Source organism: Taudactylus pleione, unplaced genomic scaffold (assembly GCF_031769625.1).
Source record: "Taudactylus pleione unplaced genomic scaffold, aTauple2 ptg000102l, whole genome shotgun sequence".
Classification (NCBI taxonomy): Eukaryota; Metazoa; Chordata; class Amphibia; order Anura; family Myobatrachidae; genus Taudactylus; species Taudactylus pleione.
The window spans coordinates 4,233,230-4,260,427 of record NW_028284504.1 but is presented as its reverse complement, the minus strand read 5'-3'; the positions used below and the strand labels follow the sequence as shown (position 1 = coordinate 4,260,427).

Genomic DNA, 27,198 nt, shown 5'->3' with positions numbered 1-27,198 from the left:
GGAGGCTATTCCACTTATCCACTACCCTTTCTGTGAAGTAGTTTTACCTCAAATTTCCTATGATCCTACCTCCCTGCAGTTTCAGTGCATGTCCTGGTGTTCTTGTACATCTCTTCCTTTGAAGAATGCTTCCCTCCTGTCCCTTGTTAAAAACCCTTCATGTATTTGAAAGTTTCTATCATGTCCCCCCTTTCCCTTCTCTGTTCCAAACTATACATATTAAGATCTTTTAGTCTTTCTGGGTAAGTTCTGTGCTGTAGGCCATGCACCATTTTAGTTGCCCTTATTTGCACCATCTCTAATGTGTCTATATCCTTATGGAGATATGGCCTCCAAAACTGAACACAGTATTCTAGATGAGGCTGTACCAATGATCTATAGAGTGGCATTATCACTTCTTTTTTCCTGCTACTGATTCCTCTCCCTATGCAACCAAGCATCTGACTTGCCTTCCTCAATGCTTTGGTGCATTGCTTGCCTGCCTTTAAGTAATTTGAAATGGTGACTCCTAAATCCCTTTCCTCCTCTGCATTTTCCAATATAGAGTCCTTGATACTATATTTAGCCTTTAGGTTATTGAGACCCAAGTGCATGATTTGCATTTTTTGACATTAAACTGTAGTTGCCATGTTCTTGCCCATTCCTCTAGTCTATCCAGATCCTCAGTCATTTGTTTTACCCCACCTGGTGTGTCTACCCAGTTGCATACTTTTATGTCATCTGCAAAAAGGCATACTTTCCCTTTAATATTATTTGCAATATCACCAACATAGATATTAAAAGCACTGGCCCAATTACAAATCCCTGCAACCAAGATCTTATCCATTCAACAGTCATAGAATCCAATCCCAAGCTTTCCAGTTTGTTTATCATTCTGCGATCTGGGACAATGTCAAAAGCCTTACTAAAGTCTAGATAATGTACATCTACGGCCCCCCCTTGATCTATTACTTTTGTCACCCAGTCAAAAAAGTCAATATGATTTGTTTGGCATGATCTCCCGTGAGTAAATCCATGCTGTTTGGGAGCCTGTAAATTGTTGGATTTGAGATATTCCACCACTCTTTCTTTTAATAGTGTTTCCATTATTTTTCCCACTACTGATGTAAAGCTTACTGGTCTGTAGTTACTTGCTTCTTCTTTGCTTCCACTTTTGTACAGTGGTATTACATTTGCTCTTTTCCAGTCCTCTGGAATCACTCCGGATACTAGCGACTGGTTGAATAATTCTGTTAATGCTGTTACCAGGACCCCTTTAAGCTCTTTAGTATCCTTGGATGTATCCCATCTGGCCCCATTGATTTATCCACTTTCAGGTTAGAGAGTTCTGTTAGGACCCTCGCCTCTGTAAATTAAATTTCATGTACTTCATTTTTGTCAATGCCTCTGCAACTTAACTGTGGCCCCTTCCCCTCTTTTTCTGTAGTGAATACAGAACAAAAATAATTATTTAGATGATCTGCTATTTCTTTGTCTCCCTCGATCTTGTACTCACTCTCTGTCTTAAGTCTTATTATTCCTCCATTTGACTTCCTCCTTTCACTTATATACTTAAAAAAAGTTTTGCTCTCTTTATCTACTGACTGGGCCATTTTCTCCTCAGCTTCTGCCTTTGCACGCCTTATCACCTTCTTAACCTTCTTCCTTCTGGCACGATACACCTCTTTGTCGCTATTATTTTGGGTCTGCTTATATTTCCTAAAAGCCATCTTTTTTAATTTCACACTAGTTGATACCTGTTTTGTAAACCACACTGGCTTCCTTTCCCTGGTGCTTTTCCTAATCCTTTTAATACAAAAGGTCTGTAGCCTTTAGTATAGCATTTTTTTATTTTTTCCCACCTCTCCTGCACTCCTTTCAAGTTTCTCCAATCTGCCACTGACTCAGTAACAAGTGACACATCTTTCCATCTCTGCAAAGTCAGCCTTCCTAAAATGTAACACTTTTGTTTGTGTATGGCATGAATTGGACCCTGTCTTTATAATAAACCATACTGCTTGGTGATCACTGGATCCTAGGTTATCACCCACATTTACATCCGATATTCTGTCACAATTTGTGAGTATCAAGTCCAGAATAGCATTTTTGCGAGTGGGCTCCCTCACCAATTGTTTGAGAGAGGCTCCCTGACGGGAATTTAGGAAGTCGCCACTTCTACAGGAACTTGCAGCAGACACCTCCCAGTTTACATCAGGTAAATTAAAGTCTCCCATGATTATGACCTCTCCTTTTAAAGTCATTCTAGTAATGTCCTGCAATAGGTACTTATCCAGTTCCCGTCCCTGTCCAGGTGGTCTATAGATCACCCCAGTGCGAATTATGTCCTTGTCCCCCGTTTCTATAGTCACCTAGTTGTTGCTTCAACATTTTGTATTATAGTAGCATTTATGCTGTTTTTCACATACATAGCTACTCCTCCTCCAATCCTCCCCATTCTGTCCTTTCTAAATAGAGTATAGCCTGGTATAGCTATGTCCAAGTCATGATTTTCATTACACCATGACTCTGTAAATGCTACAATATTTAGTTCATCCCTCGTCATTATTGCAATTAGTTCTGAGATTTTATCAGCTATGCTCCTGGCATTTGCACACATAGCTCTAAGAGTTTTGCTTGTGCATCTTTCTTTCCGAGACATGGTTAGACAGTATATTACAAAATTACAATGGTCAAGATGATTTTTGGTATTACCTGGTCTCAGATGTTGTTCAAACTGTTATTTAAAATGTTTCTACACTTTGTAAATTTCTTCACTTCGTGAATTTCTAAACTCAGCCTACTGCCCCCCAGACAACTGCCTTCATAGGATTTGCTCGGTATCTCTGACTACGGATTCCTGCTGTTTTCTTCTGAGTCCTGTATTAAGCATCTGAATCAAAGTCTTTTGCTATTATCAAGTCTCAAGAACTCATTACCTCGTCCTTCTGGATTCAACTATTATTCTAACGGACGCTCCTCTATATGAGGCTTGGACTTCCTATTACATGTCTTCTATCCAAGTTATACCTAATAAAGTCCCGTGCTTTACCCTGACCACCTCATACCAAGTCCTTTGCTTCACTACTGTCTACCTTTGTCTACGTATCCTGTGATCTACTTTCCTAGTCTGGTGCTATCCTATGAGGAAGACATACCTCAGGCCTCCTCAGATTCTACTGCCAGCATCTCAGCTAGCAGAGCCTGCTCCATCACAGGAAGCCAATTTCCCTAGAGTTGTGACATAACCAATTTCAGTTAAAATGTACTAAAATTATTAAAAGATATTTAAACAAAATAAATCCACTAACCAACAATTTTCAAAAGGAGCATATTAATCACAATTCTCATTTTCCATACAGACATGAAAAATATTGTTCATCCTCATTTGCTATTTAAAGATCTATTTTCTCACACATGTGTTAGGAAAAACTCTTATATAGAGCCTGTTCCAGTGCAGAGTCTGAAGCAGCATTTTAGCATACAATCACACTGCTTATTGCTTCAGCCATGTTGCGTGTATTGTGCACGCACGGCCAACGGGCTACTCATCATGCATTTGACGACTCAAAGTAGAGGTTACTGACTGAAAATTTGCTTGTAAAATCTGTGGTCATGTATCCTATAGATGTCACTAGAAGGCTTTCCATTCTGGAGCTTGCTATATTAGACAGCAGTACATCCATTTGGGGGCCACTAATGCTGTTGAAAGTGGAGGGACCATGGCAGATATCTTCATTTCTGTCACGGTCCCTCATTCATACTTTCAGGGCAATCTTATTATTTGAAGATATCCCACAAAAACTAGTGTATTTAAGGAATATCGCCAATTATTGCTAGATAAATAGATCACAACATATATTAATCAATATTTAATAGAACTTTTTATGATACACATCTACATTTAAAAGAACTTACACAGCTAGATTAATACCAAAATAAACATAGATACATTTCGATCAATTATATTTTTCTATATAAATATTTGAACTACATAACTATTGCAAGTTTAATGTGTTTCAATGTTTTCTATCTGAGGTGTTTGGAAAAGTAGTTTTTGATAAATGACATGAAATAATAAAACGTAATGTTACTATAGACATTACATTTTAAATAAACTTTTAATTGATCAAAAAGAGATATAATGATGTTGTTATTTATTAAGTAATAAATTAAGAGACAAATAATGTCTGCATATACCTGGGCGGTTACTGGCTGCTGATACAATCTTGCATTTCTGTTTTGTCTGTAAAAAAATGTTATTATATTTTGCTTTAAAAATTACAATTCTATCTAAATGACAAAGCTACATACATTCGTATTACAACTAAAAATATTAGGTAATGAAAATTGTAGCATTGCTATTTTTAAATATTTATATTAAACAATTACATTTAGACTAACCTCCAGAAAGACTATGAATTGCAACACTGGCCGTGTCTATACCACCAGACTCAGGTCACCTCCATTTTTTTTTGCATGTATAATTTTCTACAAGATTAAAGGTAAGTGCTCTTTCTTTCTTATAATCCTTTTTTATTTACTCATCGGAAGATTGATGTGTTGTTCTCGGCTCTTGGAAGCTACATTAAATGGTATTGGGCTCCTCATCCTCTCTACTGTTGCTAGATGACATAACTGTTATATATATATGTGTGTGTGTGTGTGTGTGTGTGTGTGTGTGTGTGTGTGTGTGTGTGTGTGTGTGTGTGTGTGTGTGTGTGTGTGTGTGTGTTAAAGCTAATATAGTAAAGCTTGATTATATTAGTATTAATCAGAATGGCCTGATTTGTAATAGACAATTGTAAATAGTACTAAAACAATTATCTTCAATATCTGGGGTGGAAGGAGCAATAGGGGAGGGAGGGGGTTGGCATAACAAAGTGACAGGGATGGTTGGGGGAGTTTGGAGTGGTATGGACAGAGCCACAACTAAGCGAGGGAGGCTGGCAGAGAGGAGAGCATGTCCGTGTGGGGGGAGGGGGGTTTAGACTGAGGTGACCCAGCATAGACTAGGTCCGAAAAGCTTATTCTATTAGAAGTATAGTCTGCTCCCCTACTAACATTGCTTGGTGCTCAGGGCCTGATTCACAGATGTATGCTATTCTGCTATTTATACAGATGAGCTATTATCGGTCTACGGCTCATATGCCACAGTTGAACTGCACATGCCATTACGATGCCACTCACTGTGATGATTACTCCGCAAAGTGATGGACAGTCAGGGGCCGCTTGGGAGAGGTAACAGAGAGGTGCGACACAAATCGTAGTCATGTCCTGGCCATTTTCGGGGCATGTTGTAGCCTTCGTCTGGGATCCCATATGCAGATAAAGTGTGTCCAACGGCTCAGTTCAGGCGCCCATTTTGCGACCATAGGGCTACTCAGATGGCTGTTTATCGAATGATCTGTGACGGCGGCTGTGTATGGTACACACTTGCTTGGATCTGCAAAGTCACTGGTGGGCGTCTCAATGCATTTCCAACCCGGCTACATCATTAGCATATTTTAGCACAGCAGCTGCGAATTCATTAGTGTCAACTCAGAATCAGGCCATCAGTGCAAGTTTACCAGATTCTCCTTCTGTATAAATACATTTTAATCACAATAATACATAAACCATAGAGTATCACATAAATCACAAGGTATTGTCAGTCTTCCTAGGGTGCTGTACCATAATACTATATGTGGGCATTTACCTGTGTTATGCTCTAAAAATACTCTGTGGCTGAAGTACTATCACAAATGATTGTCATGTGAAGGGCATTTCCCAGAAATCTGTTCTCTCAAATAAGAAAGGCTTACTTATTATCAGGCCTACTTGTATATTGTTTCTTTCAGTAAGGCTTACTTCACCCCGAAATAGTTACATGAACAGTTTTCATTGTTTTTCCTGCTTGTATAACTGAGAAAAGTTCCACCTAGTGGTTACTTCGATTATTAGACCTCAGATTCTGACTCTGAATGCAAATGCATTACAGGTATATATTTATGAAAAATAACTTCCATCTGTGTGTTGGCTGAAATTTATTAACAACACGTCTATGTCACTTTTCAAAGTGCTTTTTATTTTAGAAGCAAATTCATCATCTGCATCATAGAGCAGAACTGGTAGACTTGCAAAAATTCTCCCAGATAGTGATAGTGTTACATTATTTGTCCCCCCTATTACCCCCATACCCACCAAGCAAGGGGTATGGGGAAGAGCCCCAGGCTTCAGCGTAAGCCTGTGGTGCTCGGGAGAGGGAGAGGGGGGACCCTTTTTTGGGGAGATCACCGGCTGGCGCTGACCGACTTGGGGTGTAATGCTTTGGCCCTGGAGCCCCGGTGATTGGGTCTCCGGGCTGTGGCATTGCACCCCGGTCGGTTGGGTCTGGTGCTGGTCTTAAATATAGGGGGTACCCCACGTCGTTTTTGCCCCCTATATTTAAAACCAGCACTAGTCCCTGCAGCCTGGTGTTGGTTTCTAAAATACGGTGGAATCCTACACATTTTGTTCCCCATATTCTTAGAAACCACCACTGGCTGGCTAGCCTGGGGCTGGTTTGGCTTTTGGGGGGGACCTTATGTCATTTTTTTCTAAATTTTTACAAATTTTTTTAACAGGTTAACAAAAACGGGCATTTTCAGGAAAATATTGTAGGGACCTCCCTAATGATGTCTAGACATGGGGGATCACTTTGGGTACCCCCATTTTTAACTCCTGAAGGAAGTCGGGGTTTCTAATAGCCGCGGCAGGGAAAAACACCTTGCAAAGCTATTTAAAAACCCGACTTTCTTAAGCAGGCAAAAACGGGGATACCCATAGTGATCCCCCATGTCAGGACATCTTTAGGGGGGGTCCCAGGCATATTTCCCAAAAATTCCCATTTTTTTCCTTAAATGGGCTCAAGGGTCATTTTTTGAAAAACAGGGATAATTTTTCTAAGCACTATAGCAAGTGAAAAAAAATACAGAATAGGGGTTTGGGGTTGTAGGCTTATAAAAAATAGCCTGTAGTTTTGGGAATGTCCCCTTAAAAGGAAATATTCAAAAAAAATGTCCTACAAAAAAACGGGACACCCTTAAAAAAATAAATTTGGGTTAAAAAAAAAAATAGGGACACCCCAAAAAATGTATTTAAAAATTGGGGTGAAAAAAAAATGGGAAAAAATTGTTAAACAATAGGGAAATAGGTTCAGGGCTATTCTGCAAGTATACGGCAGGTGTTTTGAAGAATAGAATTATAGCGGCAGGTGCACAAATGCAGAATTTTTAAAAACTTACTTTAGGGACTTAAAAATATGCTAGTACCCATTGTCATGTACCCCAAATTTGATGGGACCACTAAAAAAAACGAAAAAAATAAGTGCTCTTCTGCAACACTACTTCAATGTCGGGAAAAAAACACCTGCTGCGGCTATTTAAATCCCCGACTTTCATTTAAAGGCTAAAACGGGGATACCCATAGTGATCCCCCATGTTTTTACAACTTTAGGGTGGTCTTACAAATTTTTTACGGAAAAAATCGTAACTTTACGCAAATCCAACTTCGGAGGTTCCCGTTTTCGACGATTTCAAATTGAATACGGGGATACGCGGGAGCGCACCCGATACTTTAACGCAGAAAAAAACTCTGATATGAAACGTAAACTTCGGCAGTGAAGTTAACGTTTCATATTGAATACCCCTCATAGAGGGGTATTCAATATGAAACGTTAACTTCACTGCCGAATAGCCCTGAACCTATTTCCCTATTGTTAAACAATTTTTTCCCATTTTTTTTTTTGCACCTCAATTTTTAAATTAATTTTTTGGGGTGTCCCTATTTTTTTTTAAACTTTTTTTGACACAGTTCTTTTTTAAATGTCAATCTCAGGGGTGCAGGCTATTTTTTTTAAGCCTGCACCCCTAAACCCCAATTCTGCACTTTTTTTCGACACCTATTCAATGGTGAAAAGTTATCACCGTTTTTTATCAAAGACTTTTCAAAACTGCGATAAGTCTTTGATATTGAATACAGTGTAAAACTAAAACAAGTGATATTAACGCAAAAACATTAAAAAGTGTGATATTAACGCAAAAAACACCCATATTGAATACCCCTAATAGTCTCTTATATCCAATATCAAGATAATTGTTTTCACAACAAATGCATCCAATGATATAAGGAATAACCCAGTACTGATATCATTTTGCAGTTCTTGATGTACCATCTCTCACACAATGCTACACTTAGTATGTACGGCTGGTAGCTAGTGAAAAGGTAAAAAAGATGTTTATATTTCACCGATGCCGTTCCCAGTTTGCGGCACACATTGTGCAGAGCCAAAAGGCTAGAAAGCAGTGGCAAGTATTAAATATATGGTAGTAATGTCTCACCACCATCCCTCTCCATCCATGGCACAAGTTGTACTCAGCCCGGGGTGCTAATGTCGGTGTCTAGCTGCTGCCAACATTAGCACCCCGGGCAAATCAAGCACTTGTCATCTCCCACATGTCATTACATCAGACATAGTGACGATTGAATGATAGTCTGCACTATTAAGTTGGAGAATTTCAGCACTTACCCTAGTTTTTTATATATCCTTCTATATGAAGTGTCTAACGAAATCAAATATGTGTCAATTCTAAAACAAAGAAACTCTGGATACAATTTGTCTACACAAGTGGAAACAGATTATTAACTGTTACTGCTCGGTTAGACACAACCACCTGGAATTACAGTGTCAAATGTGAAAAAGTATTTTCTCAGTGATTTTTACAGACATATATATAAATCCTTCAAAGAATATGATGTGTATGATAGCGCTTAGTACCTATGTCATCTACAATTTTTTTAGGAATCAAAGCCAAGAGGTATATACTTAGCTTAGGTTGAAGATGTCTTTTATTTGTTGAACAGAGCGTACCCCCACTCACTATTTCGCAAGGGGGATGACTCCTGTAAAGGTTTCTTTAGACCAATCTTCCTTTAACATATATAGGTCCCTATTATGTATAATAAGGCCCAGAGGAATTGCTGTCTACCCCCCTTTTTTTAGGGCTCCTATCCACGGATTTAAGGTATGACCTTTGCTCTTACTTTTATTTTTTCCGGGTCACTCTCCTTTCTGTGGTAGGATAGCCCATCCCCATTATCAGAGAGCAATATATATATATTTGTTTTTTCATGTTAATTTCATGTTGAAATATTACATATTAAAATCTACCTTATAAAACATCACTGGATATCTCGTTTTGGATCTATCAAAGATACCTTTACAGGATTTAACGCATGATCACGTCTGTGAGTATTGGTACGCATAATTATTCCACTCACACAAAGATACCATTACAAGCTTCACAACATTGTACTTCACTGTAAGTGAGGTACAATATCTCCACCTTCTTGCTTTAGAATTTAGTATTATTATACATAAAAGGGACCTATATATGTTAAAGGAAGATTGGTCTAAAGAAACCTTTACAGGAGTCATCCCCCTCGCTAAATAGTGAGTGGGGGTACGCTCTGTTCCTTTATACTTGCCATCTAATTTTATGTATAATATATGGGCCTTTTCTGATACATGTTCATTCATTTTCATGTACCGCTGTGATCACATCACCACCGAAAATTTATCACTGATCAACAAATAAAAGAAATCTTCAACCTAAGCTAAGTATATACCTCTTGGGTTTGATTCCTAAAAAAATTGTAGATGACATAGGTACTAAGCGCTATCATACACATCATATTCTTTGAGCATTTTTATATCTATTCTTTGGATCTTTGGGATAGATCCATTTGATGTGAAGTAAGCTGCATTGTATCTTAAGTGGAGCGCCACAAATTCTTTATACCCTTTTTTAGAAATATATATAAATCCTGACTGAGATCTTTCTAAGTGTAAATACAGATTTTTATTGTATTATATGTTTTATGTTGATGCAATTGCCATGTGATATTATTTTATATTTTTATACAATTAAAGTTAATTATCTGACAACGCCTTGAACTATCCTTTTCTGTTTACATTCTAAAAAACAGATATTTCAGTAAGAGTTTATAGACTATACTGTACAATGATGCACTGTACAAAACATAAGCTCTGTAGTGTCAAAGAGTGAAACAAACAAAAATCAGAATAACTCTACAAAACATTCATCTGTTTTTATTTTGCATCTTCTAACAGAAGTAGCAAGTCCATAAGCTTGGATGTCATAGACACATACTCTGGCAATAGGGGCCCTATCTTACTATCCACAATCATCTTTTCTATGCAAGAAGCACAGATGATCAAGTCACTGTTGTTTCCTGCCTTACACCAAGACATTATTTTGGGGCTATATTGCAGTTTGTTCGTTTAACCTATTTTTTTAGATCGCTTTGCCTATATGTCTAACCATATAGCAGCCAGGAGTACATACAGTATGCACCAATGGATTTAGTTTTGAAAGCTGTGGGATAGGGTGCCAATCAATATAGGATTTACAGCGATGGCACCCATTGTGTGAAAGAGTTTTATTTTATTATGTAATTGATATTTATAAGACTGCATCTTTGTTGTGTTACTGCAGTCAGTGTCTATGACACTATCTGCCCACTTTCTCAGGCCAAAACATAAAAACAAAGATCAAGACAGAGATTTAATTGCTCCCAATTCCTCCCCTGCACTCTGTAGCATCATTCTTTTCAGTTGATCCCACGGATTAAGATAAAGTAGCTACTCCCTTCTCCTCCCACTCTACAAACTTTCCACTTCACTCAATAGCCTCAAAGATCATGTGTTTTCTATTTTCTTTGTAATCCCATCAGTAATCTCTCTCTCTCCATTGGTTTTGTTCCTTCCTTATGCGATTATTACTGTGATTGTGAAGAATAATAATTTTGATCCAAACATGCTGATTACCATCCCATCTCTCAGCTTCCATGCCCTTTCAAGCTTCTTCAGAGGCTTGCCTATACACACCTTACAGGCTTCCTTTTCTCACACAACCTCTTGGTTCCACTTCAGTCAGACTTTCTTTCATAACACTCCTCAAAGACGGCACTGATCAATGGTTCAGTGATTTGATCACTGCTAAATCTAAAGGCCTTTACTTACTTCTGATTCTATTGGATTTCTCTTCTGTATTTAACGCTGTTGAGTTGACCACACTCTTCTCATACAAAGTAAAACTGGTTCTCATTCTACTTATCAAACAGCTCCTTTAATGTTAGTTTCTCTGGATTCACCTATTTCCACTTCCTCTATCAGTGCAAATCACTCTAATATTATCTATGTATACCACTACTCTTGGAAAATTAATAAGCTCCAATCAAGCTGCCTACCTAATATCTCTGTATCAGTGGACAATACAAAAATAAACCCTCCATCTCGCTACCTAAATGTCATCCTTGATTCAGAAATAACCTTTGCTTCTCCTACATCCAGTATCTATAAAAATCCTGGTAAACAATTGCAATTCCTTCCTTGTTGGTCTTCACTTAAACATACTTTCCCTACAATCTATTTTAAATGCAGTGTTAACTAATTTGCTTTCCAAAACATTCTTCTACTGGTATTCCATTCTGTCAGTTCCTACTAGAAAAGCATTCCCAACCTGTACAGGGACATTAAAAAAACTTAATTAGTGGCCTTCAAAATGCAGTTGTACCCACTGTCCACTTAACCACAGATATGTGGACAAGCCCAACAGAGCAAATGCAAGATTTAAGATTTAAGTCTTACGCTGTGTCTTTCTTGAGAATCCTTGAGCACTATGCCTGCTGCTGCTGGGAGTGGATTTTCATCCCAGGAGGCGACCAGGAAGACTACTAGTAGAGCTTTCAAAACAATTGACTGTTAAACAATCCTTTGCAAAGATTCCACTTCACTAGAAAAGCATTTCCCAACCTGTACAGGAACATTAAAAAAAACTTAATTAGTGGCTTCCAAAATGCCATTGTACCCACTGTCCACTTAACCACAGATATGTGGAGAAGCCAAACAGCAAATTTAAGGTTTAAGTCTTATGTTGTGCCTTTCTTGAGAATCATTGAGTGCTATGCCTGCAGCTGCTGCTGCTGGGAGTGGATTTTCATCCCAGAAGAGATGAAGACGTTGTGTCTTTCTACCCAACAGAAAAAGATCTGAAGAGCTGTTGGTAAGCAAATTGTCAGCTCAAGTGGCACATGATGCAGCGGTGGCTTAACCTTCAGTTTCTCCAGCAAGTGCACCTGCCGAGAAAAAACTAAACTTTCCCAAAAAAAACCCACCGGTGATGCAGATGAGTCAACACAACCAAGTTTTTTTGTCTTGTGTCCATGCATGACAGTGGGCTTTTCCTTACTATGGGCAACAACTGTTGCATCCACTGGTGCCTAATTTACACAAACAACATCCTCATCATCAACATTATCAACATCCTCATTAGCATCAGCTACACAAATATCCGGCTCATCCTGGTGCACTTCCACAGAAGCATCCTCGATTTCTATGTCAGCATGTTCACTTGTGCTTACATCATCATAAGAGGCAGCAGCCCCTTGATGAACAACACAGACAGCACCCCTCTTTGATGGAAAACAAAGCACCCTTGCCGAGTGCGGACAGACCACCTGCAGAGTCACAAATACGTGGACGATAAACTGCGGCAGTGTCACCGTACAATAATAGAAAGTTGCTAAAGCAGACACACCAAAAAAAATCTTTTATTTTTTATTTTTTGTGGATTGATATTGATATTATTAATTTAATTTCACTTTTTTTCCATACTGGGGAAGAGCACCCTTGAATGAGGCAGCAGCCCCTTGATGAACAACACAGACAGCACCCCTTTTTGATGGACAACAAAACACCCCTGCCGAGTGTGGACAGACCACCTGCAGAGTCACAAATACGTGGACGATAAACTGCGGCAGTGTTGCCATCCAACAATAGCGCCGCTAAGTTGCTAGCGCACACACACCAAAAAAAGCCCCTTTTTTTAAACTGGGGAAGAGCACCCCTAATTGACAGAACCTCCCCCCCTGGACAACACAGCACTCCTTTATGGACTGCAGCCCTAGCTTGATGGACAGGACAAAAATACAGCAGCAGCCACAGTTAATTGACAGAACAAGTGACACAGCATCTGCAGCACCCACTGAAGGAAGCCCTCCTTTATATACTGCAGCCTAAGCCCCTTTATGGACAACACAGCAGCAGCCTTCAAGCCAAGACCGCGACTGGACACACACACTGAGTGACTGACAGTGACTGACTACGTCTGCTAGCTTCTCTCTCTACAGCCGGAGTGAAAATGACACCGATCGCGGAGACCTTTATATAATCCAAAACCCGCGAGAATCTAACAGCGGGAGGATGACGTTTTGCCTCATTTTAAGTTCCAAGTCACGTGGGAAAACCCGAGCCTAGCTCGGTTCTCGCCTCGGATCTGGAAGTTCGTGTGAACCGGACCCGCTCATCTCTAGTTCCTACATTAGTTGCCTGTACTTTGCCGAATCAAATCTAAACAGTACAGAGCCATTAACATAACTGCACCAACAAACATCGATTTCCTTGTCTAAAAATATCTCCCAGCTGGACCCATACACTCTGACCATGATTTGCGCCTCTCATGCACCCAATCCCAATTACATGGTTCTTTTTTCCAGGTTGCTCCCACTCCATGGAATGCTGTAGCTCATACAACAAGACTTCCTCTTGTCTTTAAGCTCCCCCCTAAAACTCACCTCTTCAGACACGCTTATTACATTTATGAGTCACTTTTTAAAACTGTCTACACTATTCTACCAAATATACACACTTTACAGATCATACAACCTTACATTTATTCTCGTTGCAGAAACTTCTGGTCCATAATTGGATCACATAGCCCCAATAAGCACTTTTTTCCCCATACGCATTAAATGCACTTAACCTCATGTATTTCCCTACAGATTTTAAGTTTGTGAACAGGGGCCCTGATTCAGAGCCGGACGCTCTGACAGAGCGCTCGCTCTGAATCAGGGCGTCTTTTTTTTTTTAATGGTGCGGCCTCTTGGCCGCTCACATTGCTGTGGGTTACCACCCACAGCTAATGCGAGTGGCCAGGATGATGGTCGCGATGGTCAAGACCATCACGACCATCGGGCTTGCGACGAGACCCTTGTGGTAGGGTCTCGTGGCCGCAAGCCCCAGAGAGCTTTCGGCTCAAACAGAGCCGAAAGCTCTCCCACTGACATCACTTGTGATGTCAGGGGGGCCGCCCCAAGATGGTAGGCGTTCTCATGGAAACACCTCCATCTGGGCCGCACACCCCGGCCCGCCCACCAAAGTGGGTGTGCTGTCACTCAACATCGACAGCACGCCCCCTTTGGTGCGAGACCCGGAGCGACAGATTACCCGTCGCTATCCGGGTCTCGCGCATGCGCACGACGGAGCCGGCTCCGTCGTGCGCATGCGCTTTGGGCCACCATTGACCCGGTTGTGAGTGGGTAGATAACTCTTTGTAGATAACTGAGTTTTCATTTATTACTCTCTTGTCTCCAATTGTAAGGCACTACTGAATATGCTGGTGCTATGTAAATAAATGTTAATACTATTTATAATAATTTCATGGGAACATTATATAATTAGGATGAAACCATAAGATTATAAATTCAGTAAGCAATGTAGCATTGCTACTACCGTAAAATGACGCTGCAAGTATTCGTGCCTCTTTAAGGAATTAGTATTGGTGTCCCTAATGGCCTTTCAGGCATCTCTCCAACGTCAAAGGGAACTCCTAGTGCTGATCTCATGGGGATTGAAAAAACCTCTTCAAACTGATTCTGGAGTTTGTCATATTTCACTTTACATACAAACATACAATTAGAACAGTGACTCAAGATGGCCCATTTCAGTGTTGTGTTTAATCTTTTAAATGACAACATATCACTTTAATGCATTTTTAAATTCCTTTAATTTATTTGTTATCTATATTTATTTCTCTTACGATATTCACTAGGAAGCTCTACCATGTTTCTATTACTATTCCTCTAAAGCTTTGCTTTAAGTTACTGCTCAGTGTTCCTTTAAGTTACTCATTTACTTGGGAATTCTTTCCAACAGCTAGGCCATTTCCATATACTGCATATCACAAATCAAAGAATTTCCCTGCCTGTTCTATGTCCTATGCTGAGACACGTGTTAGTTGCATCATTGCTAAGTTGCATCATTGCTAACCGTATCATCAAAATCATTAAGATGCGTTATCTTGCATTCATTTGATCAATACCTGTTCTGACACACTAGGAGTGTAGTTTTGGGATGTAGAATAATGTGTCAGAGGGGGCACAGAGAGAGGGGGGCTGGTGAATTCAACAGATGGATGATAGAGCAGAGAGTTGCTGATGTGGAAACAGATAGAGAGGTAGGACTGTGTGTATTTGGAGAAGCAATGTCCTATAAAACAGAGCTGTGGATGTATCTGAGCGTCACCCAAGTACATGAAGCATGAGTCTGAAAACACATCTGAAGCCGGTGAGTGCACACAGAGCCTGTGTGACTTGTGTGATACTAGCCTAACACCTTTTCTGCTACAGACTCTCAGTACCTTCTGCACTGCTCAATAATTATTTGCTCTGCTTCTCTTTTCACAAATCCCCTGTCTACACTACAGGAGTTAGGCTCCCTGGAACTGAGGCAGCTTCTGTTTGTGTGTTCATCTGTTCAATAGTTAATATAGTGAGAGTTTCATGTCAATGTTTTATCATAACCAGACTATCCCCCCCCCCCCTTCCTTCATTTATGCCTGGGTGAATATAAGAGCAGAGCTATATTGAGCTAGTAGGAGGGGTTCTGGGATGAGCTAGAGGGGGGTGTTGTGGAAACCATAAGATCATAAAAGCATCTCTCTACAGTGACAGCTCATCGCAGCTCTGATCTGTTGACGAACACACTAAACAACCTACCTGTCTGTGTTGGGAGGTAGGTGATGCCCTACCTTTGATCCTCCGTGTATTTCCCAAAGTTCGTTTGTCATTTGCCTTATGTCAGTTAGTGGCATGACATGGAAATATATTCCTGACTTCTTTTTACAGCACAGACAGTGAATTGTGTGTGTAGCATTAAATAGACATGTCTGCGTCAAACAGTCCTTTCCCTCTCTTCTGCTAAGCAGGTTAGGTTGATGTACCTTGGTCTTTATTCTATATTTTTTTCCTCTGTCATCTAGCAACTTTTGCTATGTGTATGGTAAGGTATTCTTCAAATATAGCACTCTTCCTGTAAAACATTTATATAGCCATCCGCGAACAGGCTTAGGTGGAATATACACAACTGTCAGCTCTGGAATAAACATACGACTCTTTCACTGTCCATTCCTTGTTTTCGTAATGTCCTGTCAATTAAGGTAAAAAGCAATTAAAACAAATACTGATACTTTGGCACACTACACACATATAATTTTGTATATATTAGTGTGCGTGTATACAAATTAAATAGAACACATTGCCTTGCTGTATGGAGAGTGTATTCATATTTAAAAGAGTACAATAGGAATATTATATGGCATAAGAAGAAATACAGTACCACTCTCCCTCTCTGTACTGCCAATGTAAACAAGGGTCATGAATGACGTCTTGTAGTGGTTGGTGTTAAAGAATGGGTGATATATATATAAAGCACATTTCTTAAGACAATATCCGTAGTGGTAACTGCGACAAGCAGTATATATAAGGTGCACTGTAATACAAATAATACTATATCCATGCAATATGAAATGCTAAAATAATATAAATGATAGTTCATTTGGTAATATTGTAAAGCATATGAAGAGGTATAATAATACTGTGAAACAGTATGGATCAGTGTACAATCATTGTGAAATACTTAGTATTTAATTGTTTTAAGGCCTAATCACAATGTTATGTTAGATACTAATCTGGTATTATCACTTTGTAAATAGCATAATTTACAACAGTAATAATAGTATAACTCGTTTTTAACAATATTTATTATGGAGCAGTATATGATAGGTTGTTATAAAATAATGTAATGACAAGTGAAGCGGTGTGATAAAACGTAACATATAACAATATAAGAATGACAAGCTATAAAGCAGTGCACACATATAAGAGTATAGATCAACTATTGGCTTATATTTCCCAACTGTTATATGGTAGCTGAAATTGTCCTAATGCTAAGAGCCCATTCCTCCCTCATAGCCAAGTGAAATTTAATTGCTCCATTACACAAGACAAAGATATTAAAGGCAAATCACAGATGTAAACCGGTTTAATAAAATCAGAATAATGTTCATATAGACCAAATACAATAATTGCTATACTTTGTCAATAACAAAAGTGTACTATAAATTCTTGTGAATATTAAAAGTCACCTCAGATTTCCGTGACCTGTGCAAAAGCAATTAGCTTACAGCAAGTGCTTTTATAAGTTCACAGAACACCTTGGTGACCTCTCATATCCCTATAATTTACAGTGGGTGGAATATTATCCCATACATCACTGGAAGCAAGGTTTTCAACCAGGACACTATCTGTGTGAAGTGTGTATGTTTGTGTGCACTTTCATGTGTTCTGATTTCCTCCCACAGTCCAAAGATTAAGTGTATGTGTGTATTAAAACTGTAATGCTGCATACACATTTGGCAGTATATCTGACGTTCTATCGATGAGCGATATATATCGCAAGTGCATTGGTGGGTGTGTACACCTGATAGATCTGTGAACAACGTCGTTATCAGACATACCAGGTCGGCCCTGCAGCACAGCCGATGCCCGTATATCTGAAAGACAATGATATATCAACTGGGTGGGCAAATTTGAATGCCCGCCCAGTTGTGACGTCAGCCCAGACACATTGAGCGGCCAAGTGGTATGTGTGTATAGCTTACAAATCAGCCGATGTATCCAGCATAACACTGTATAATAATGTGATAGTCTACATATAAATGAAAAATATAAATACAATGTATAATTGTAGAGGGATGAATAAATAAATACAATTTTTTAAATTCACAAACACATGTGGAACGCCTTTCTGCAATTGTGTTTCATGCCCCTTATTTACACAGAGACTTCCAATTTGGTCCAACTATGTAAAGCAGTACAAATATGTTAATGTGAAAACTGTTAGTGCTGAGCTCTTTCTCTTTGGGGCTTATATTAAAAATAGTGTCAGTGCCACAATTGTTGTCAATCAGTATCACAGTGGGAATAATAATATTTTGCATCATTATTCACGCTATGCACTTTTGGTGTGTGCACACGGGACAATTAAAATGCTCGATATGAACAGTAACAATATCGATCATATCGTTATCGTTCATATCGTGCATTTTTTGGTACCTTTCAATGCACCAACAACCTGCGATGCGCAGGCACATATGGACGATAACGATATTGTCCATCGCCCGTGCATGCAGGCCAACCTGGTCGATATCGACCAGGTTACTATAGGGACCCGGTTTCGTTGATCGCTGGCCGTCGTTGGTGGGTCGGTGGTGTGCTGGATGAACGATATTGATCATCAGCACACCGGGAAGGTGCAGGACGATTAGTCAGCGATATCGTTATCGCTGACTGATCGTACCGTGTGTACGGACCATTACAATTTCTACAGGGACAGAGCTCTCAATAAAGTGATGACCCTGTGAAATACTTCCCAGTACATTAGAGCAGTGGTCAGGGGAGTTTCTAGTGAGGAGGGGGCCCGTGTGCAGTCTCCGACACGGGGCCCCTCCTCTCTGTCCGGCGGCCGGCAGCGCACTGAGCTGTGCGCGGCCAGCACCGAAGTTATAGACTCTGGGCACCAGAGTGAGTCCAAAGTTTATAGAGTATGCGCAAATCACCGTGGCGGCAATTTTCAATGTACTGCGCATGCACAAACGATGGTAAAATGGCCGTGGCGGCCATTTTCCAGTCGTTTTTACATAGCCAGACCCCAACGTTGACATGGGACTCCGGAGAGGTAAGCAATACTATGGGTGCAGAGTGTGCGGTACGGGGCCCCCCTGGACCCAGTGGGCCCGTGTGTCCCGCACACCCTGCACCCATTATATATACGCCTCTGGCAGTAGTTCTCAAACTTGGTCCTCAGGACCCCACACAGGTCACATTTTCCAGGTCACCCAGCAGCTGCACAGGAGTATTCATTATTCACTGACACATTTTAAAAGATCCACATGTGGAGATAATTATTACACTTGTGTTTCTGTGAGAAAACCTGAAATACATGCACTGTTTGGGGTCCTGACAGGGGCGTAACAAGGAATATGAAGGCCTCATAGCAAACGTTTGGAAGGGCCCCTATGTATAACCCAATGGTGAAAAATGTATATAACACATGTAACTTTGAGAAGGAAGATGGGCCTCCCTTGGCTCTGGGCCCCATAGCAGCTGCACACCTTGCACTTATGATAGTTACGCCCATGGGTCCTGAGCAGGGGCGGATTGGGCTGCCGGGAAAGCGGGAGAGTTCCCGCTGGGCCGGTCCCACGAACCAGTCTGCAGGGCTGGCCAACCCGACACTGCTGGCCGGGTCGGAGTTGCATGCTGTCTGCCACGCTTCCAGGAAACCGGAAGCTCGCGGCTGCACCATCACTGCGTTACTACATTGCCCTCTCCATCAGCCTCGAGTCTGCCGCCAGCCGTCAGCAGCCCCCTCCATGTCTGTGGGATTGGCAGGGCCGGACCATCCCCTGGGGCTGTGGGAGGCGGGGTGGAAGTGACCATGCGGGGATGAAACGGGCGTGTGCAGGCTGCAGCTGTATGGCTGGGAGTCCTGTGACAGAGTAGGCGCCGGAATAGCGGGACGTGGGTGGACGCACTGGAAGGAGCATTTCACTCACTCACTCACTCTGGATGTGCAAACTTGCTGCTGTCACCGCAAGAGGGACGGTGATCAGGACCCATGCAGAGAGAAGGTGACACCCGGAGTGGAGGTTAATTCTTCCCAGAGAGTCCCCTTCACTCCCATTGTGCCCACTTATTTCTACCACTACTACCAACCTGCTTCCCAGTACTACTCCCACCCTGCTCCACAGTACTACTCCCCCCCCTGCTCCCCAGTACTACTCCCACCCTGCTCCACAGTACTACTCCCCCCCCTACTCCACAGTACTACTCCCCCCCCTGCTCAACAGTACTACTCCCCCCCCGCTCCACAGTACTACTCCCATCCTGCCCCACCCTACTACTCCCACCCTGCCCCCCTGCTCCACCCTACTACCCCCACCCTACTTCCCACTCCTGCACCCCTCTCTCACACCCTGCACCTCACACTACCTTATTCCTTCTCTCACCCCCTGTACCTCTATTTCCTTGTCCGGAGTCGGGCAGGGACACTGACTGCTTTGATTAGCGCTGGGATGGAGTGTCGGGGGAAGTTGTGGTGGCGATTTGGACTTGGTGCCGGCTGTGAACCAATGGCGGCACGGACCGGCAGACAATCAGAAACAGCCACGTAGTTGATTCTGATTGGCTTCCCGTCCGCAAGACGTGAGTGCCTAGCGGCCGGCTCCAAATTTAAAAGTTCACCACCACCACTGCTCCACACTACTACTCCCACCCTGCCCCCCTGCTCCACCCTACTACTCCCACCCTGCTCCACACTTCTACTCCCACCCTGACCCCCTGCTCCACACTACTACTCTCACCCTGCTCCACACTACTACTCCCACCCTGCACCCCTGCTCCACACTACTACTCTCACCCTGCCCCCCTGCTCCACACTACAACTCCCACCCTGCCCCCCTGCTCCACACTACTATTCCCGCCCTGCTCCACACTACTACTCCCACCCTGCCCCCCTGCTCCACACTACTACCCCCACCCTGCCCCCAGCTCCACACCACTACTCCCATCCTGCGCCTGCTTTCCTCTATTACTCCCATCCTGCACCCTGCTCTGAACAACTACTCCCAGTCTACCCACTGCTCCACACTACTACTTCAAGCCTACCCCGAATTACTTTGACTCCCATCCTGCCCCTGATCTGCACTACTACTCCCATCCAACCCACTGCTTCCCACTACTACCACTCTCATCCTATACCCTGCATCCTACTACTACTCTCACCCTAACCCCAGCAGTGGCAGAGTGTATGGAGCTCGTGCTACAGGCGCTGCCTCTGGTGGGGGCGATTGACTTACCAGACTACCCCTGACCTCACAATACAGTACCCACCGTATATACCATCTATGCCTCTCATACCCATAATCAACTTCCCCCCCGGCCTCATACCCTACTCTCTGCCCCCCTAGATATACAGCATCCTACAGGCCAGGGACATACACTACCCACCATACCCTAGCTCCAGGGACATAGACCGCTGACCCTATTTTTTTTTCTTGTTGAGGCCAAAGTCTTTTTGGCTTTTTTTCTGTGTGTTTTATGTTTTTCTTGTGGATACCAATGTGTTTGTAATTTTTGTTCTGCCGGGGCCAATGTGTTTTTTTTTTTTCTTCTGCATTGTTTTTTATCTGCGCGTATGTGCTTTATACCTCATATACGTCCCAATGGTGTTTGTACAGAGGGCTTCATTCAGAGCTGCTCGTAAGCGGCCGCTTGTTTGTTCCGAGCGATGTTCGCACATCTGCGCATGCGTACGGGTTGTAATACGCATGCGCGAACCAGTCAGTGCGGTCGAAAACCATGTGCTCGCAAAATAGTGAATGCATGCTAATTTGAGTGACAGGATGAGGTGTTTGTGGGTGGTAACAGGGGAAGGCGCTTGAAAACGGGGAGTGGAGATCCGAAAGCAGGCGTGCCTAAAGGTCAAAACGGGCGTTTTAAGGGTGTGCATAATTAGTAAAGCAGCGTCATCGACCACGTCACTGGGTTATTTTATAGCCAGAACTGCTCGCATGATTGCGGTAGGAAAAACCAACCACAGGAATAGCGCCGTTCGATGTACTCGATTAATCTAATAAATAGCGGACATTACGTATGATGCGAGCGGCCAGGGGGTGTTTTATACAAAATAACGACCGCATGTTTTGTTCGCTCGTTCAGACATAGAGGCGTGAACAGACCGCAAAGAGCGAATGGTTAATTTAAATAGCCACCCCCTTTTTCTGAACGAGCCCCTTGTGTTGCCGCCCCTTCCCTCCTCCGCTCCCTCCCCCCTGTGCTTAAATATGTCCTATACCGCCGGGCGGGTGGTGGGCGTTTCCTGCGCCCCCTGGAAACAGTAGCGCTCCGGGCGACGGACCGGCTTGCCCGTGCCTGGAGCCGCTACTGCTCTCAACAAACCTCACCTCCGTTAGGGCTGCTTCCATTATTTTCCCGGGCTGGTTTTCCATCCCAATCCGCCCCTGGTCCTGAGGACCGAGTTTGAGAACCTGTGCATTAGAGGATTCTTTCATGTTTTCAAAAGACTCCTCCATAGTTTCTTACACTGGGGCTGACTCAGTCGCAATTGCCCAATGTTTTCGGGACTGCGCATGTGCCGGATCTGCACAGCGCATGTGTCACAGTGCCCTGTTAGCCTCAGCCTGATTGACAGGCTGAAGGCGTTTCGGAGAAGAGAAGGAGAGCGTTACAGACAACGGGGTCATGTCTACCCTGTTTTCTGGATGTGCTAAAGCCAGTGGCTGCATCTTCAACCCAGTTTCATTGACCCCAACAATGTATTTTTGATGGGTATCTTGAGTAACCTGAGGGTTACTCAGAGGCCCGATGCTGCCACCAATGGTCGCGATGTTGATCTGATGCTGCATCTTTGGACGCAGGCAGCGGATCACAGAAGTCGGCGTCTTTTTACACAAGATGCCTCCTGTGGCTTTTGCTTATTTTCACACAGTCACTGCGTACACAGATGCAACATTGGCATCCATCTCTGAATCTGGCCCACTGTGTGTATGGGGACTGCGATATAGAGCACTAACTAGCCTTTTACATTACATTTCTGTGAAATCTCCTGCATTGGGCTATTGAAACATTGCCAGGGAACATAGAATTATGCAGAACTTGTAGTTTCTGCATTATTTTATGCCAAAATGGGCTTGATAAAGAAATGCTCCTACACCCCCAAATATATATTCTCTTAACAGATGTAGTGTTCATTCAGTGGCATTAGTGACTATACATACTGTAGTTACCTTCTCATTATTGCCTATTTTAGCTTGTAATTTATGCTAGTTGTATAAAGTGGAACCAGAGCAATAATATAGCAAGTCAAGCCTGTACAGCATTACTGTGATACTTATCATTATCTAACTAATATTATAAGAATGTTGTGTCTGTCTGTTTGTTCCAAGTTGGCGCAAAAACTACTGAACCGATTTTCATGAAAACCGCATCATGTAATGGAAACTCCTAGAAATAACCTGCACTGTGTTTCATCTTGATCCGTCACGTTAAAGCTGTGTAATAACATAAACAACATTTATTGACATCATCAATGCAAGAGATAGGTGTGGCACCATGCACGCGGCTGGTAATGGGTGGGGGGAGAGGTGCTTTGGACCTGTGTTCACTTGAATAGGATAGGCTACATAGCAGTCTGTGCACAGAGCACACAGTGACATTGATGTGAGTGGTGGGTGAAGGCACTGCTGCCACCAGTTTGTATAGCGCTGCTGGTCACGTGGGCAGAGGCGAATTTACCGCTAGGCAACGCAGGCGCGTGCTTAGGGCCCGGCGAGTCCCATGGGGCCCGGCCGCAGCCACCGATGGGGATGCATAATGGAGCAGGGCAGAGAGTATTTTGCTGGCTGACAGGCTCCAGCAGGCTGCTATGCACATTCTGAACAGCTACTGCCACCGGGAGCCACCACCACTAGAGCACCACTCTGTTCAGTCAGTCCTCTCCTGCACCTTGTGCATATGACACGCACTCAAGCAGAGAGAGAGTGGGAGAGAGGAGCTGAGGAGGACACAAGAAAGGTGAGGACCTGCCATGCTGTTTTTACTGTCTGCCTGGAGCAATAGAGCTCACCAACATCCACCCGCGGGGGGGGTGCGCAGGGTGAGGGGGGTGCGGGGGGGGGGTGAGGGGTGGATTAATTATTAGTAGTAGTCCTATTGTTTAAGAATTTCTGGGGAGAGTGGGGGGTTGGTTATTATTAGTAGTCCTGCTGGGGGCAGTTATAGGGTGCGAGGGTTTTAGTTGCAGGAGAACAGTTGCACTGTGCAGGGGTGGGAGGTCCAGGGGTGGGTAGTTAGAGAGTGCAGAGGTGGAAGGTGCATGTTGCAGGGGTGGAAGTGCAACCTCTTATTCCTAAATATCAGCACCACCACCAGCCATGCAGTAACCCCCTCCATTCTCCACTCCTCCTCTACCTGTTGCTTCACCATATATCATACGGGATGCAGCAATGGTACAAATGCGGTCAAACCCAAAAATTGAGTGTTTGGCCGCATTTCTTATATGCACCACCAAGCCTCGGAATGTGATGCACTCCGGGGCTTGGTTGCCATGGGTAACGCCATCTTCCTGATGGCGTTACCTTATAGAAGCCTATGGGCTTTCTATCGGGAGAGTGCTGAGAGAGGGATCCAATTGGATACCTCCCACACCCCCGGCGGCACATGCATCCCTCTGCGTAGACTCGGAAGTCCCCCATCGCAAACAGCCGCTCTTACCGAGAGAGCGGTCCTTTGTGGTGTTCGTAATGCATATCGGTGTGCGTTATGCATCCCACCCATTGACAATGGTGACCAGTGGGCGAGATGCACTAAATGGAAAATGCGATAAAACCCCCGTTTCTGGGGTTTTACCGCATTTTCATATGCACTATTGGCCTGGTTGCCTGGCTCCGATGCGAAGAGTATTGGCTTCTACCGCATCGCGCTGGTAGGAGGGATCCGATCGGAACCCTCCCAGCATGCCCCACAGCCGCTGCTTCACTCTGCGCATGTGCAGATGGACTCCCGGGTCATAAACCCAGAAGTACATTGCGCAGCGGAAATCGCAAAGGACAGCTCTTATCGGAAGAGCTGTATTTGCTGTACTGATCGCAAATGTTAGTGCATATGCGATCAGTACCAATGCGGTGTCTAGCGGTAAGTAGTTCACTATGTTAGTGCATCCCCCCCTAGGGGAGAGGGCGATGCTATTGTTACTCACTGCTGTACAGGGAGGAAACAGGAAAGGGCAGGCTGTACATGGAAGAGCTGGAGATTAGGTATCCTAATGGTGACCAGAGCGCGGAGCTTTGTTTCGGGAGAGGTCAGTCTCCTCTCGTGAATTCAAAAGCCCAGAGCTCCTCTGCGCTGCGGGATGCTGACAGGTGCTGGCGGGCTGCCAGTGCCTGTCATGCAAGAATGGTAGGAGAGTGATGCGTGACTGGGGTGTGGCAAACGGGTAACATCCCGTTAAAGCCCAATCAGCCTCTGTCAGTGAGAATGATCTGCCGGGCGCACAGCTAGTAAAAGTTTAAAAGCCGGCGCTCGACAAATGGACTTTGCGGACGCGGCCTCCCTCAGAGTATCCTGTGCTCTGTGCGTCGGCACCAGACGTACGGCCCTAGTTACAGCCCTGTACCTTTGTGACAAGAGCAAATATCACAATACTTCCATTTAAATTTAACAGAGAATAACATTTTGGGCCTAATTCAGAGGTGGACGCAGTGTCGATGCTGCACGAAAACGGACAATGTTTTTAGTTTGCGCGTGCGTCTCAGCTGCACTGCACATTCCTCCAATGGGAGTTGGGTGGTTTCCCACTGTACATGCTCCATAGCCAAGCTCACAAATATGCTGGCAATTCAGAGTTGTACGTATTTTAGCCAAATCATGTCTATAGTATACAGTATGCTGCAAATATGAAAGGCTGCTGGGGCGATTTTGCCCTTTGTTGCAGTTCAGTAGATGAACTATAGGCGGAAGCTGCCTTTTAGTGAGTCTGGGCGTGATTCAGAGATGTATGCTAACCCCATGGTTAGTGCACATCTCCAATTGTTAAAGGACTGCACATTCGCAGGATGTGTACTGCGCATGTGCAGTCTTGCATCTGCGAGTTCAAAAGTTGTGATGGTGATCCCAGGCTGTGACCTTGGTTGCAGCGCTGGGATCACAGATGCAGCAAGGAGGTGTCTGTTTCTGACAGACACCTCCTGCTGCATTTGCATCTGAGATGTACGGAATTGTGCAGCCACTTGTGTGCGTCTCTGTAATTCCGTCCATCTCTGAATTAGGTTCTCTGGCCCTGATTCAGAGCCGGACGCTCTGACAGCCTCCTGGCCGCTCGCATAGCTGTGGGTGACCACCCACAGCTATAGCGAGCGGCCAAAAAGATGGTCGCGATGGTCAAGACCATCGTGACCATCGGGCTTGCGACGAGACCCTTGTGGTAGCGTCTCGTCTGCTGCAAGCCCTGGAGTGCTTTTGGCTCTATCAGAGCCGAAAGCACTCCCACTGATATCACTTGTGATGTCAGTGGGGCCAGCCCCAGATGGTAGGCGTTCTCATGGGAACGCCTCCGTCTGGCCAGCCAAGCCCCCGGCACGCCCACCAAAGGGGGCGTGCTGTCACTCACCATCGCCTTGTAGCGAGACCCATAGCGACGGCTTGCCCGTCGCTATCCGGGTCTCGGGCATGCGCACGACGGAGCCGGGTCCATCGTGCACATGCGCACTGGCCCAACATCGACCTGCATGCGAGCGCTCAGCGCTCACGCGCGGGTCTGAATCAGGCCCTCTGGACCTCATTCAGAGTCGGTCGAAGCGGCCGCACGGTCGTACAGAAAAAGGGGCCGGATATGCAAATGATGCACACGCATGTTGCGTCTCTAAGGTCGGATCGTTAGCTGGCCGACTAAGGGGTGGATGCGGTCGGATCGCTAAAAATACGCCCACTTCTCGTACGCATAGCACGTCATCTCCGGCTACTTAAGGATTAATCGCGAGCATCGAATACCATCGCAACTGGTCGTAGAGCTAAAGGTTGACCTTACCTTCTCTTAAGCTCTACGATCATGTCAGTGTAAAACCTCCCCTGTCACGTGTGCCATGACACTACTTTCTTAATTATGCACTCCCTTAAAACGCTGTTCGCATAATGAGGCACGCCTGCGTTCGGATCTCCACACCCCCGTTTTCAAGCACCTTCCCATGTTACCACCCACAAACGCCTCATCCTGTCACTCAAACTACCGACCTGGCTGTGTTCAAGGAAAGAGAAATTTCTGATCGTAGCGGCTGGTTTGCGCACGCGCATTGCGAACTGTACGCATGCGCAGTTTAGCGAACATCGGCTGCGTACGACCGTGCGGCCGCTTCGACCGACTCTGAATGAAGTCCTCTGTCCCTGCAGACAGCATTCAGATTTTATCTATAGGGCAGTTCCCAT

The 27,198-nt window shown here is 43.7% G+C and overlaps 1 protein-coding gene and 1 pseudogene across 1 annotated transcript in view; one reads left to right on the top strand and one right to left on the bottom strand.

The window, feature by feature from the left end:
• KCNH6 (potassium voltage-gated channel subfamily H member 6) overlaps nucleotides 1-27,198 on the top strand; it is a 290,292-nt gene that overhangs the window by 196,274 nt on the left and 66,820 nt on the right. The window lies entirely within an intron of this gene.
• LOC148525656 (uncharacterized) lies at nucleotides 1,242-2,240 on the bottom strand (annotated as a pseudogene).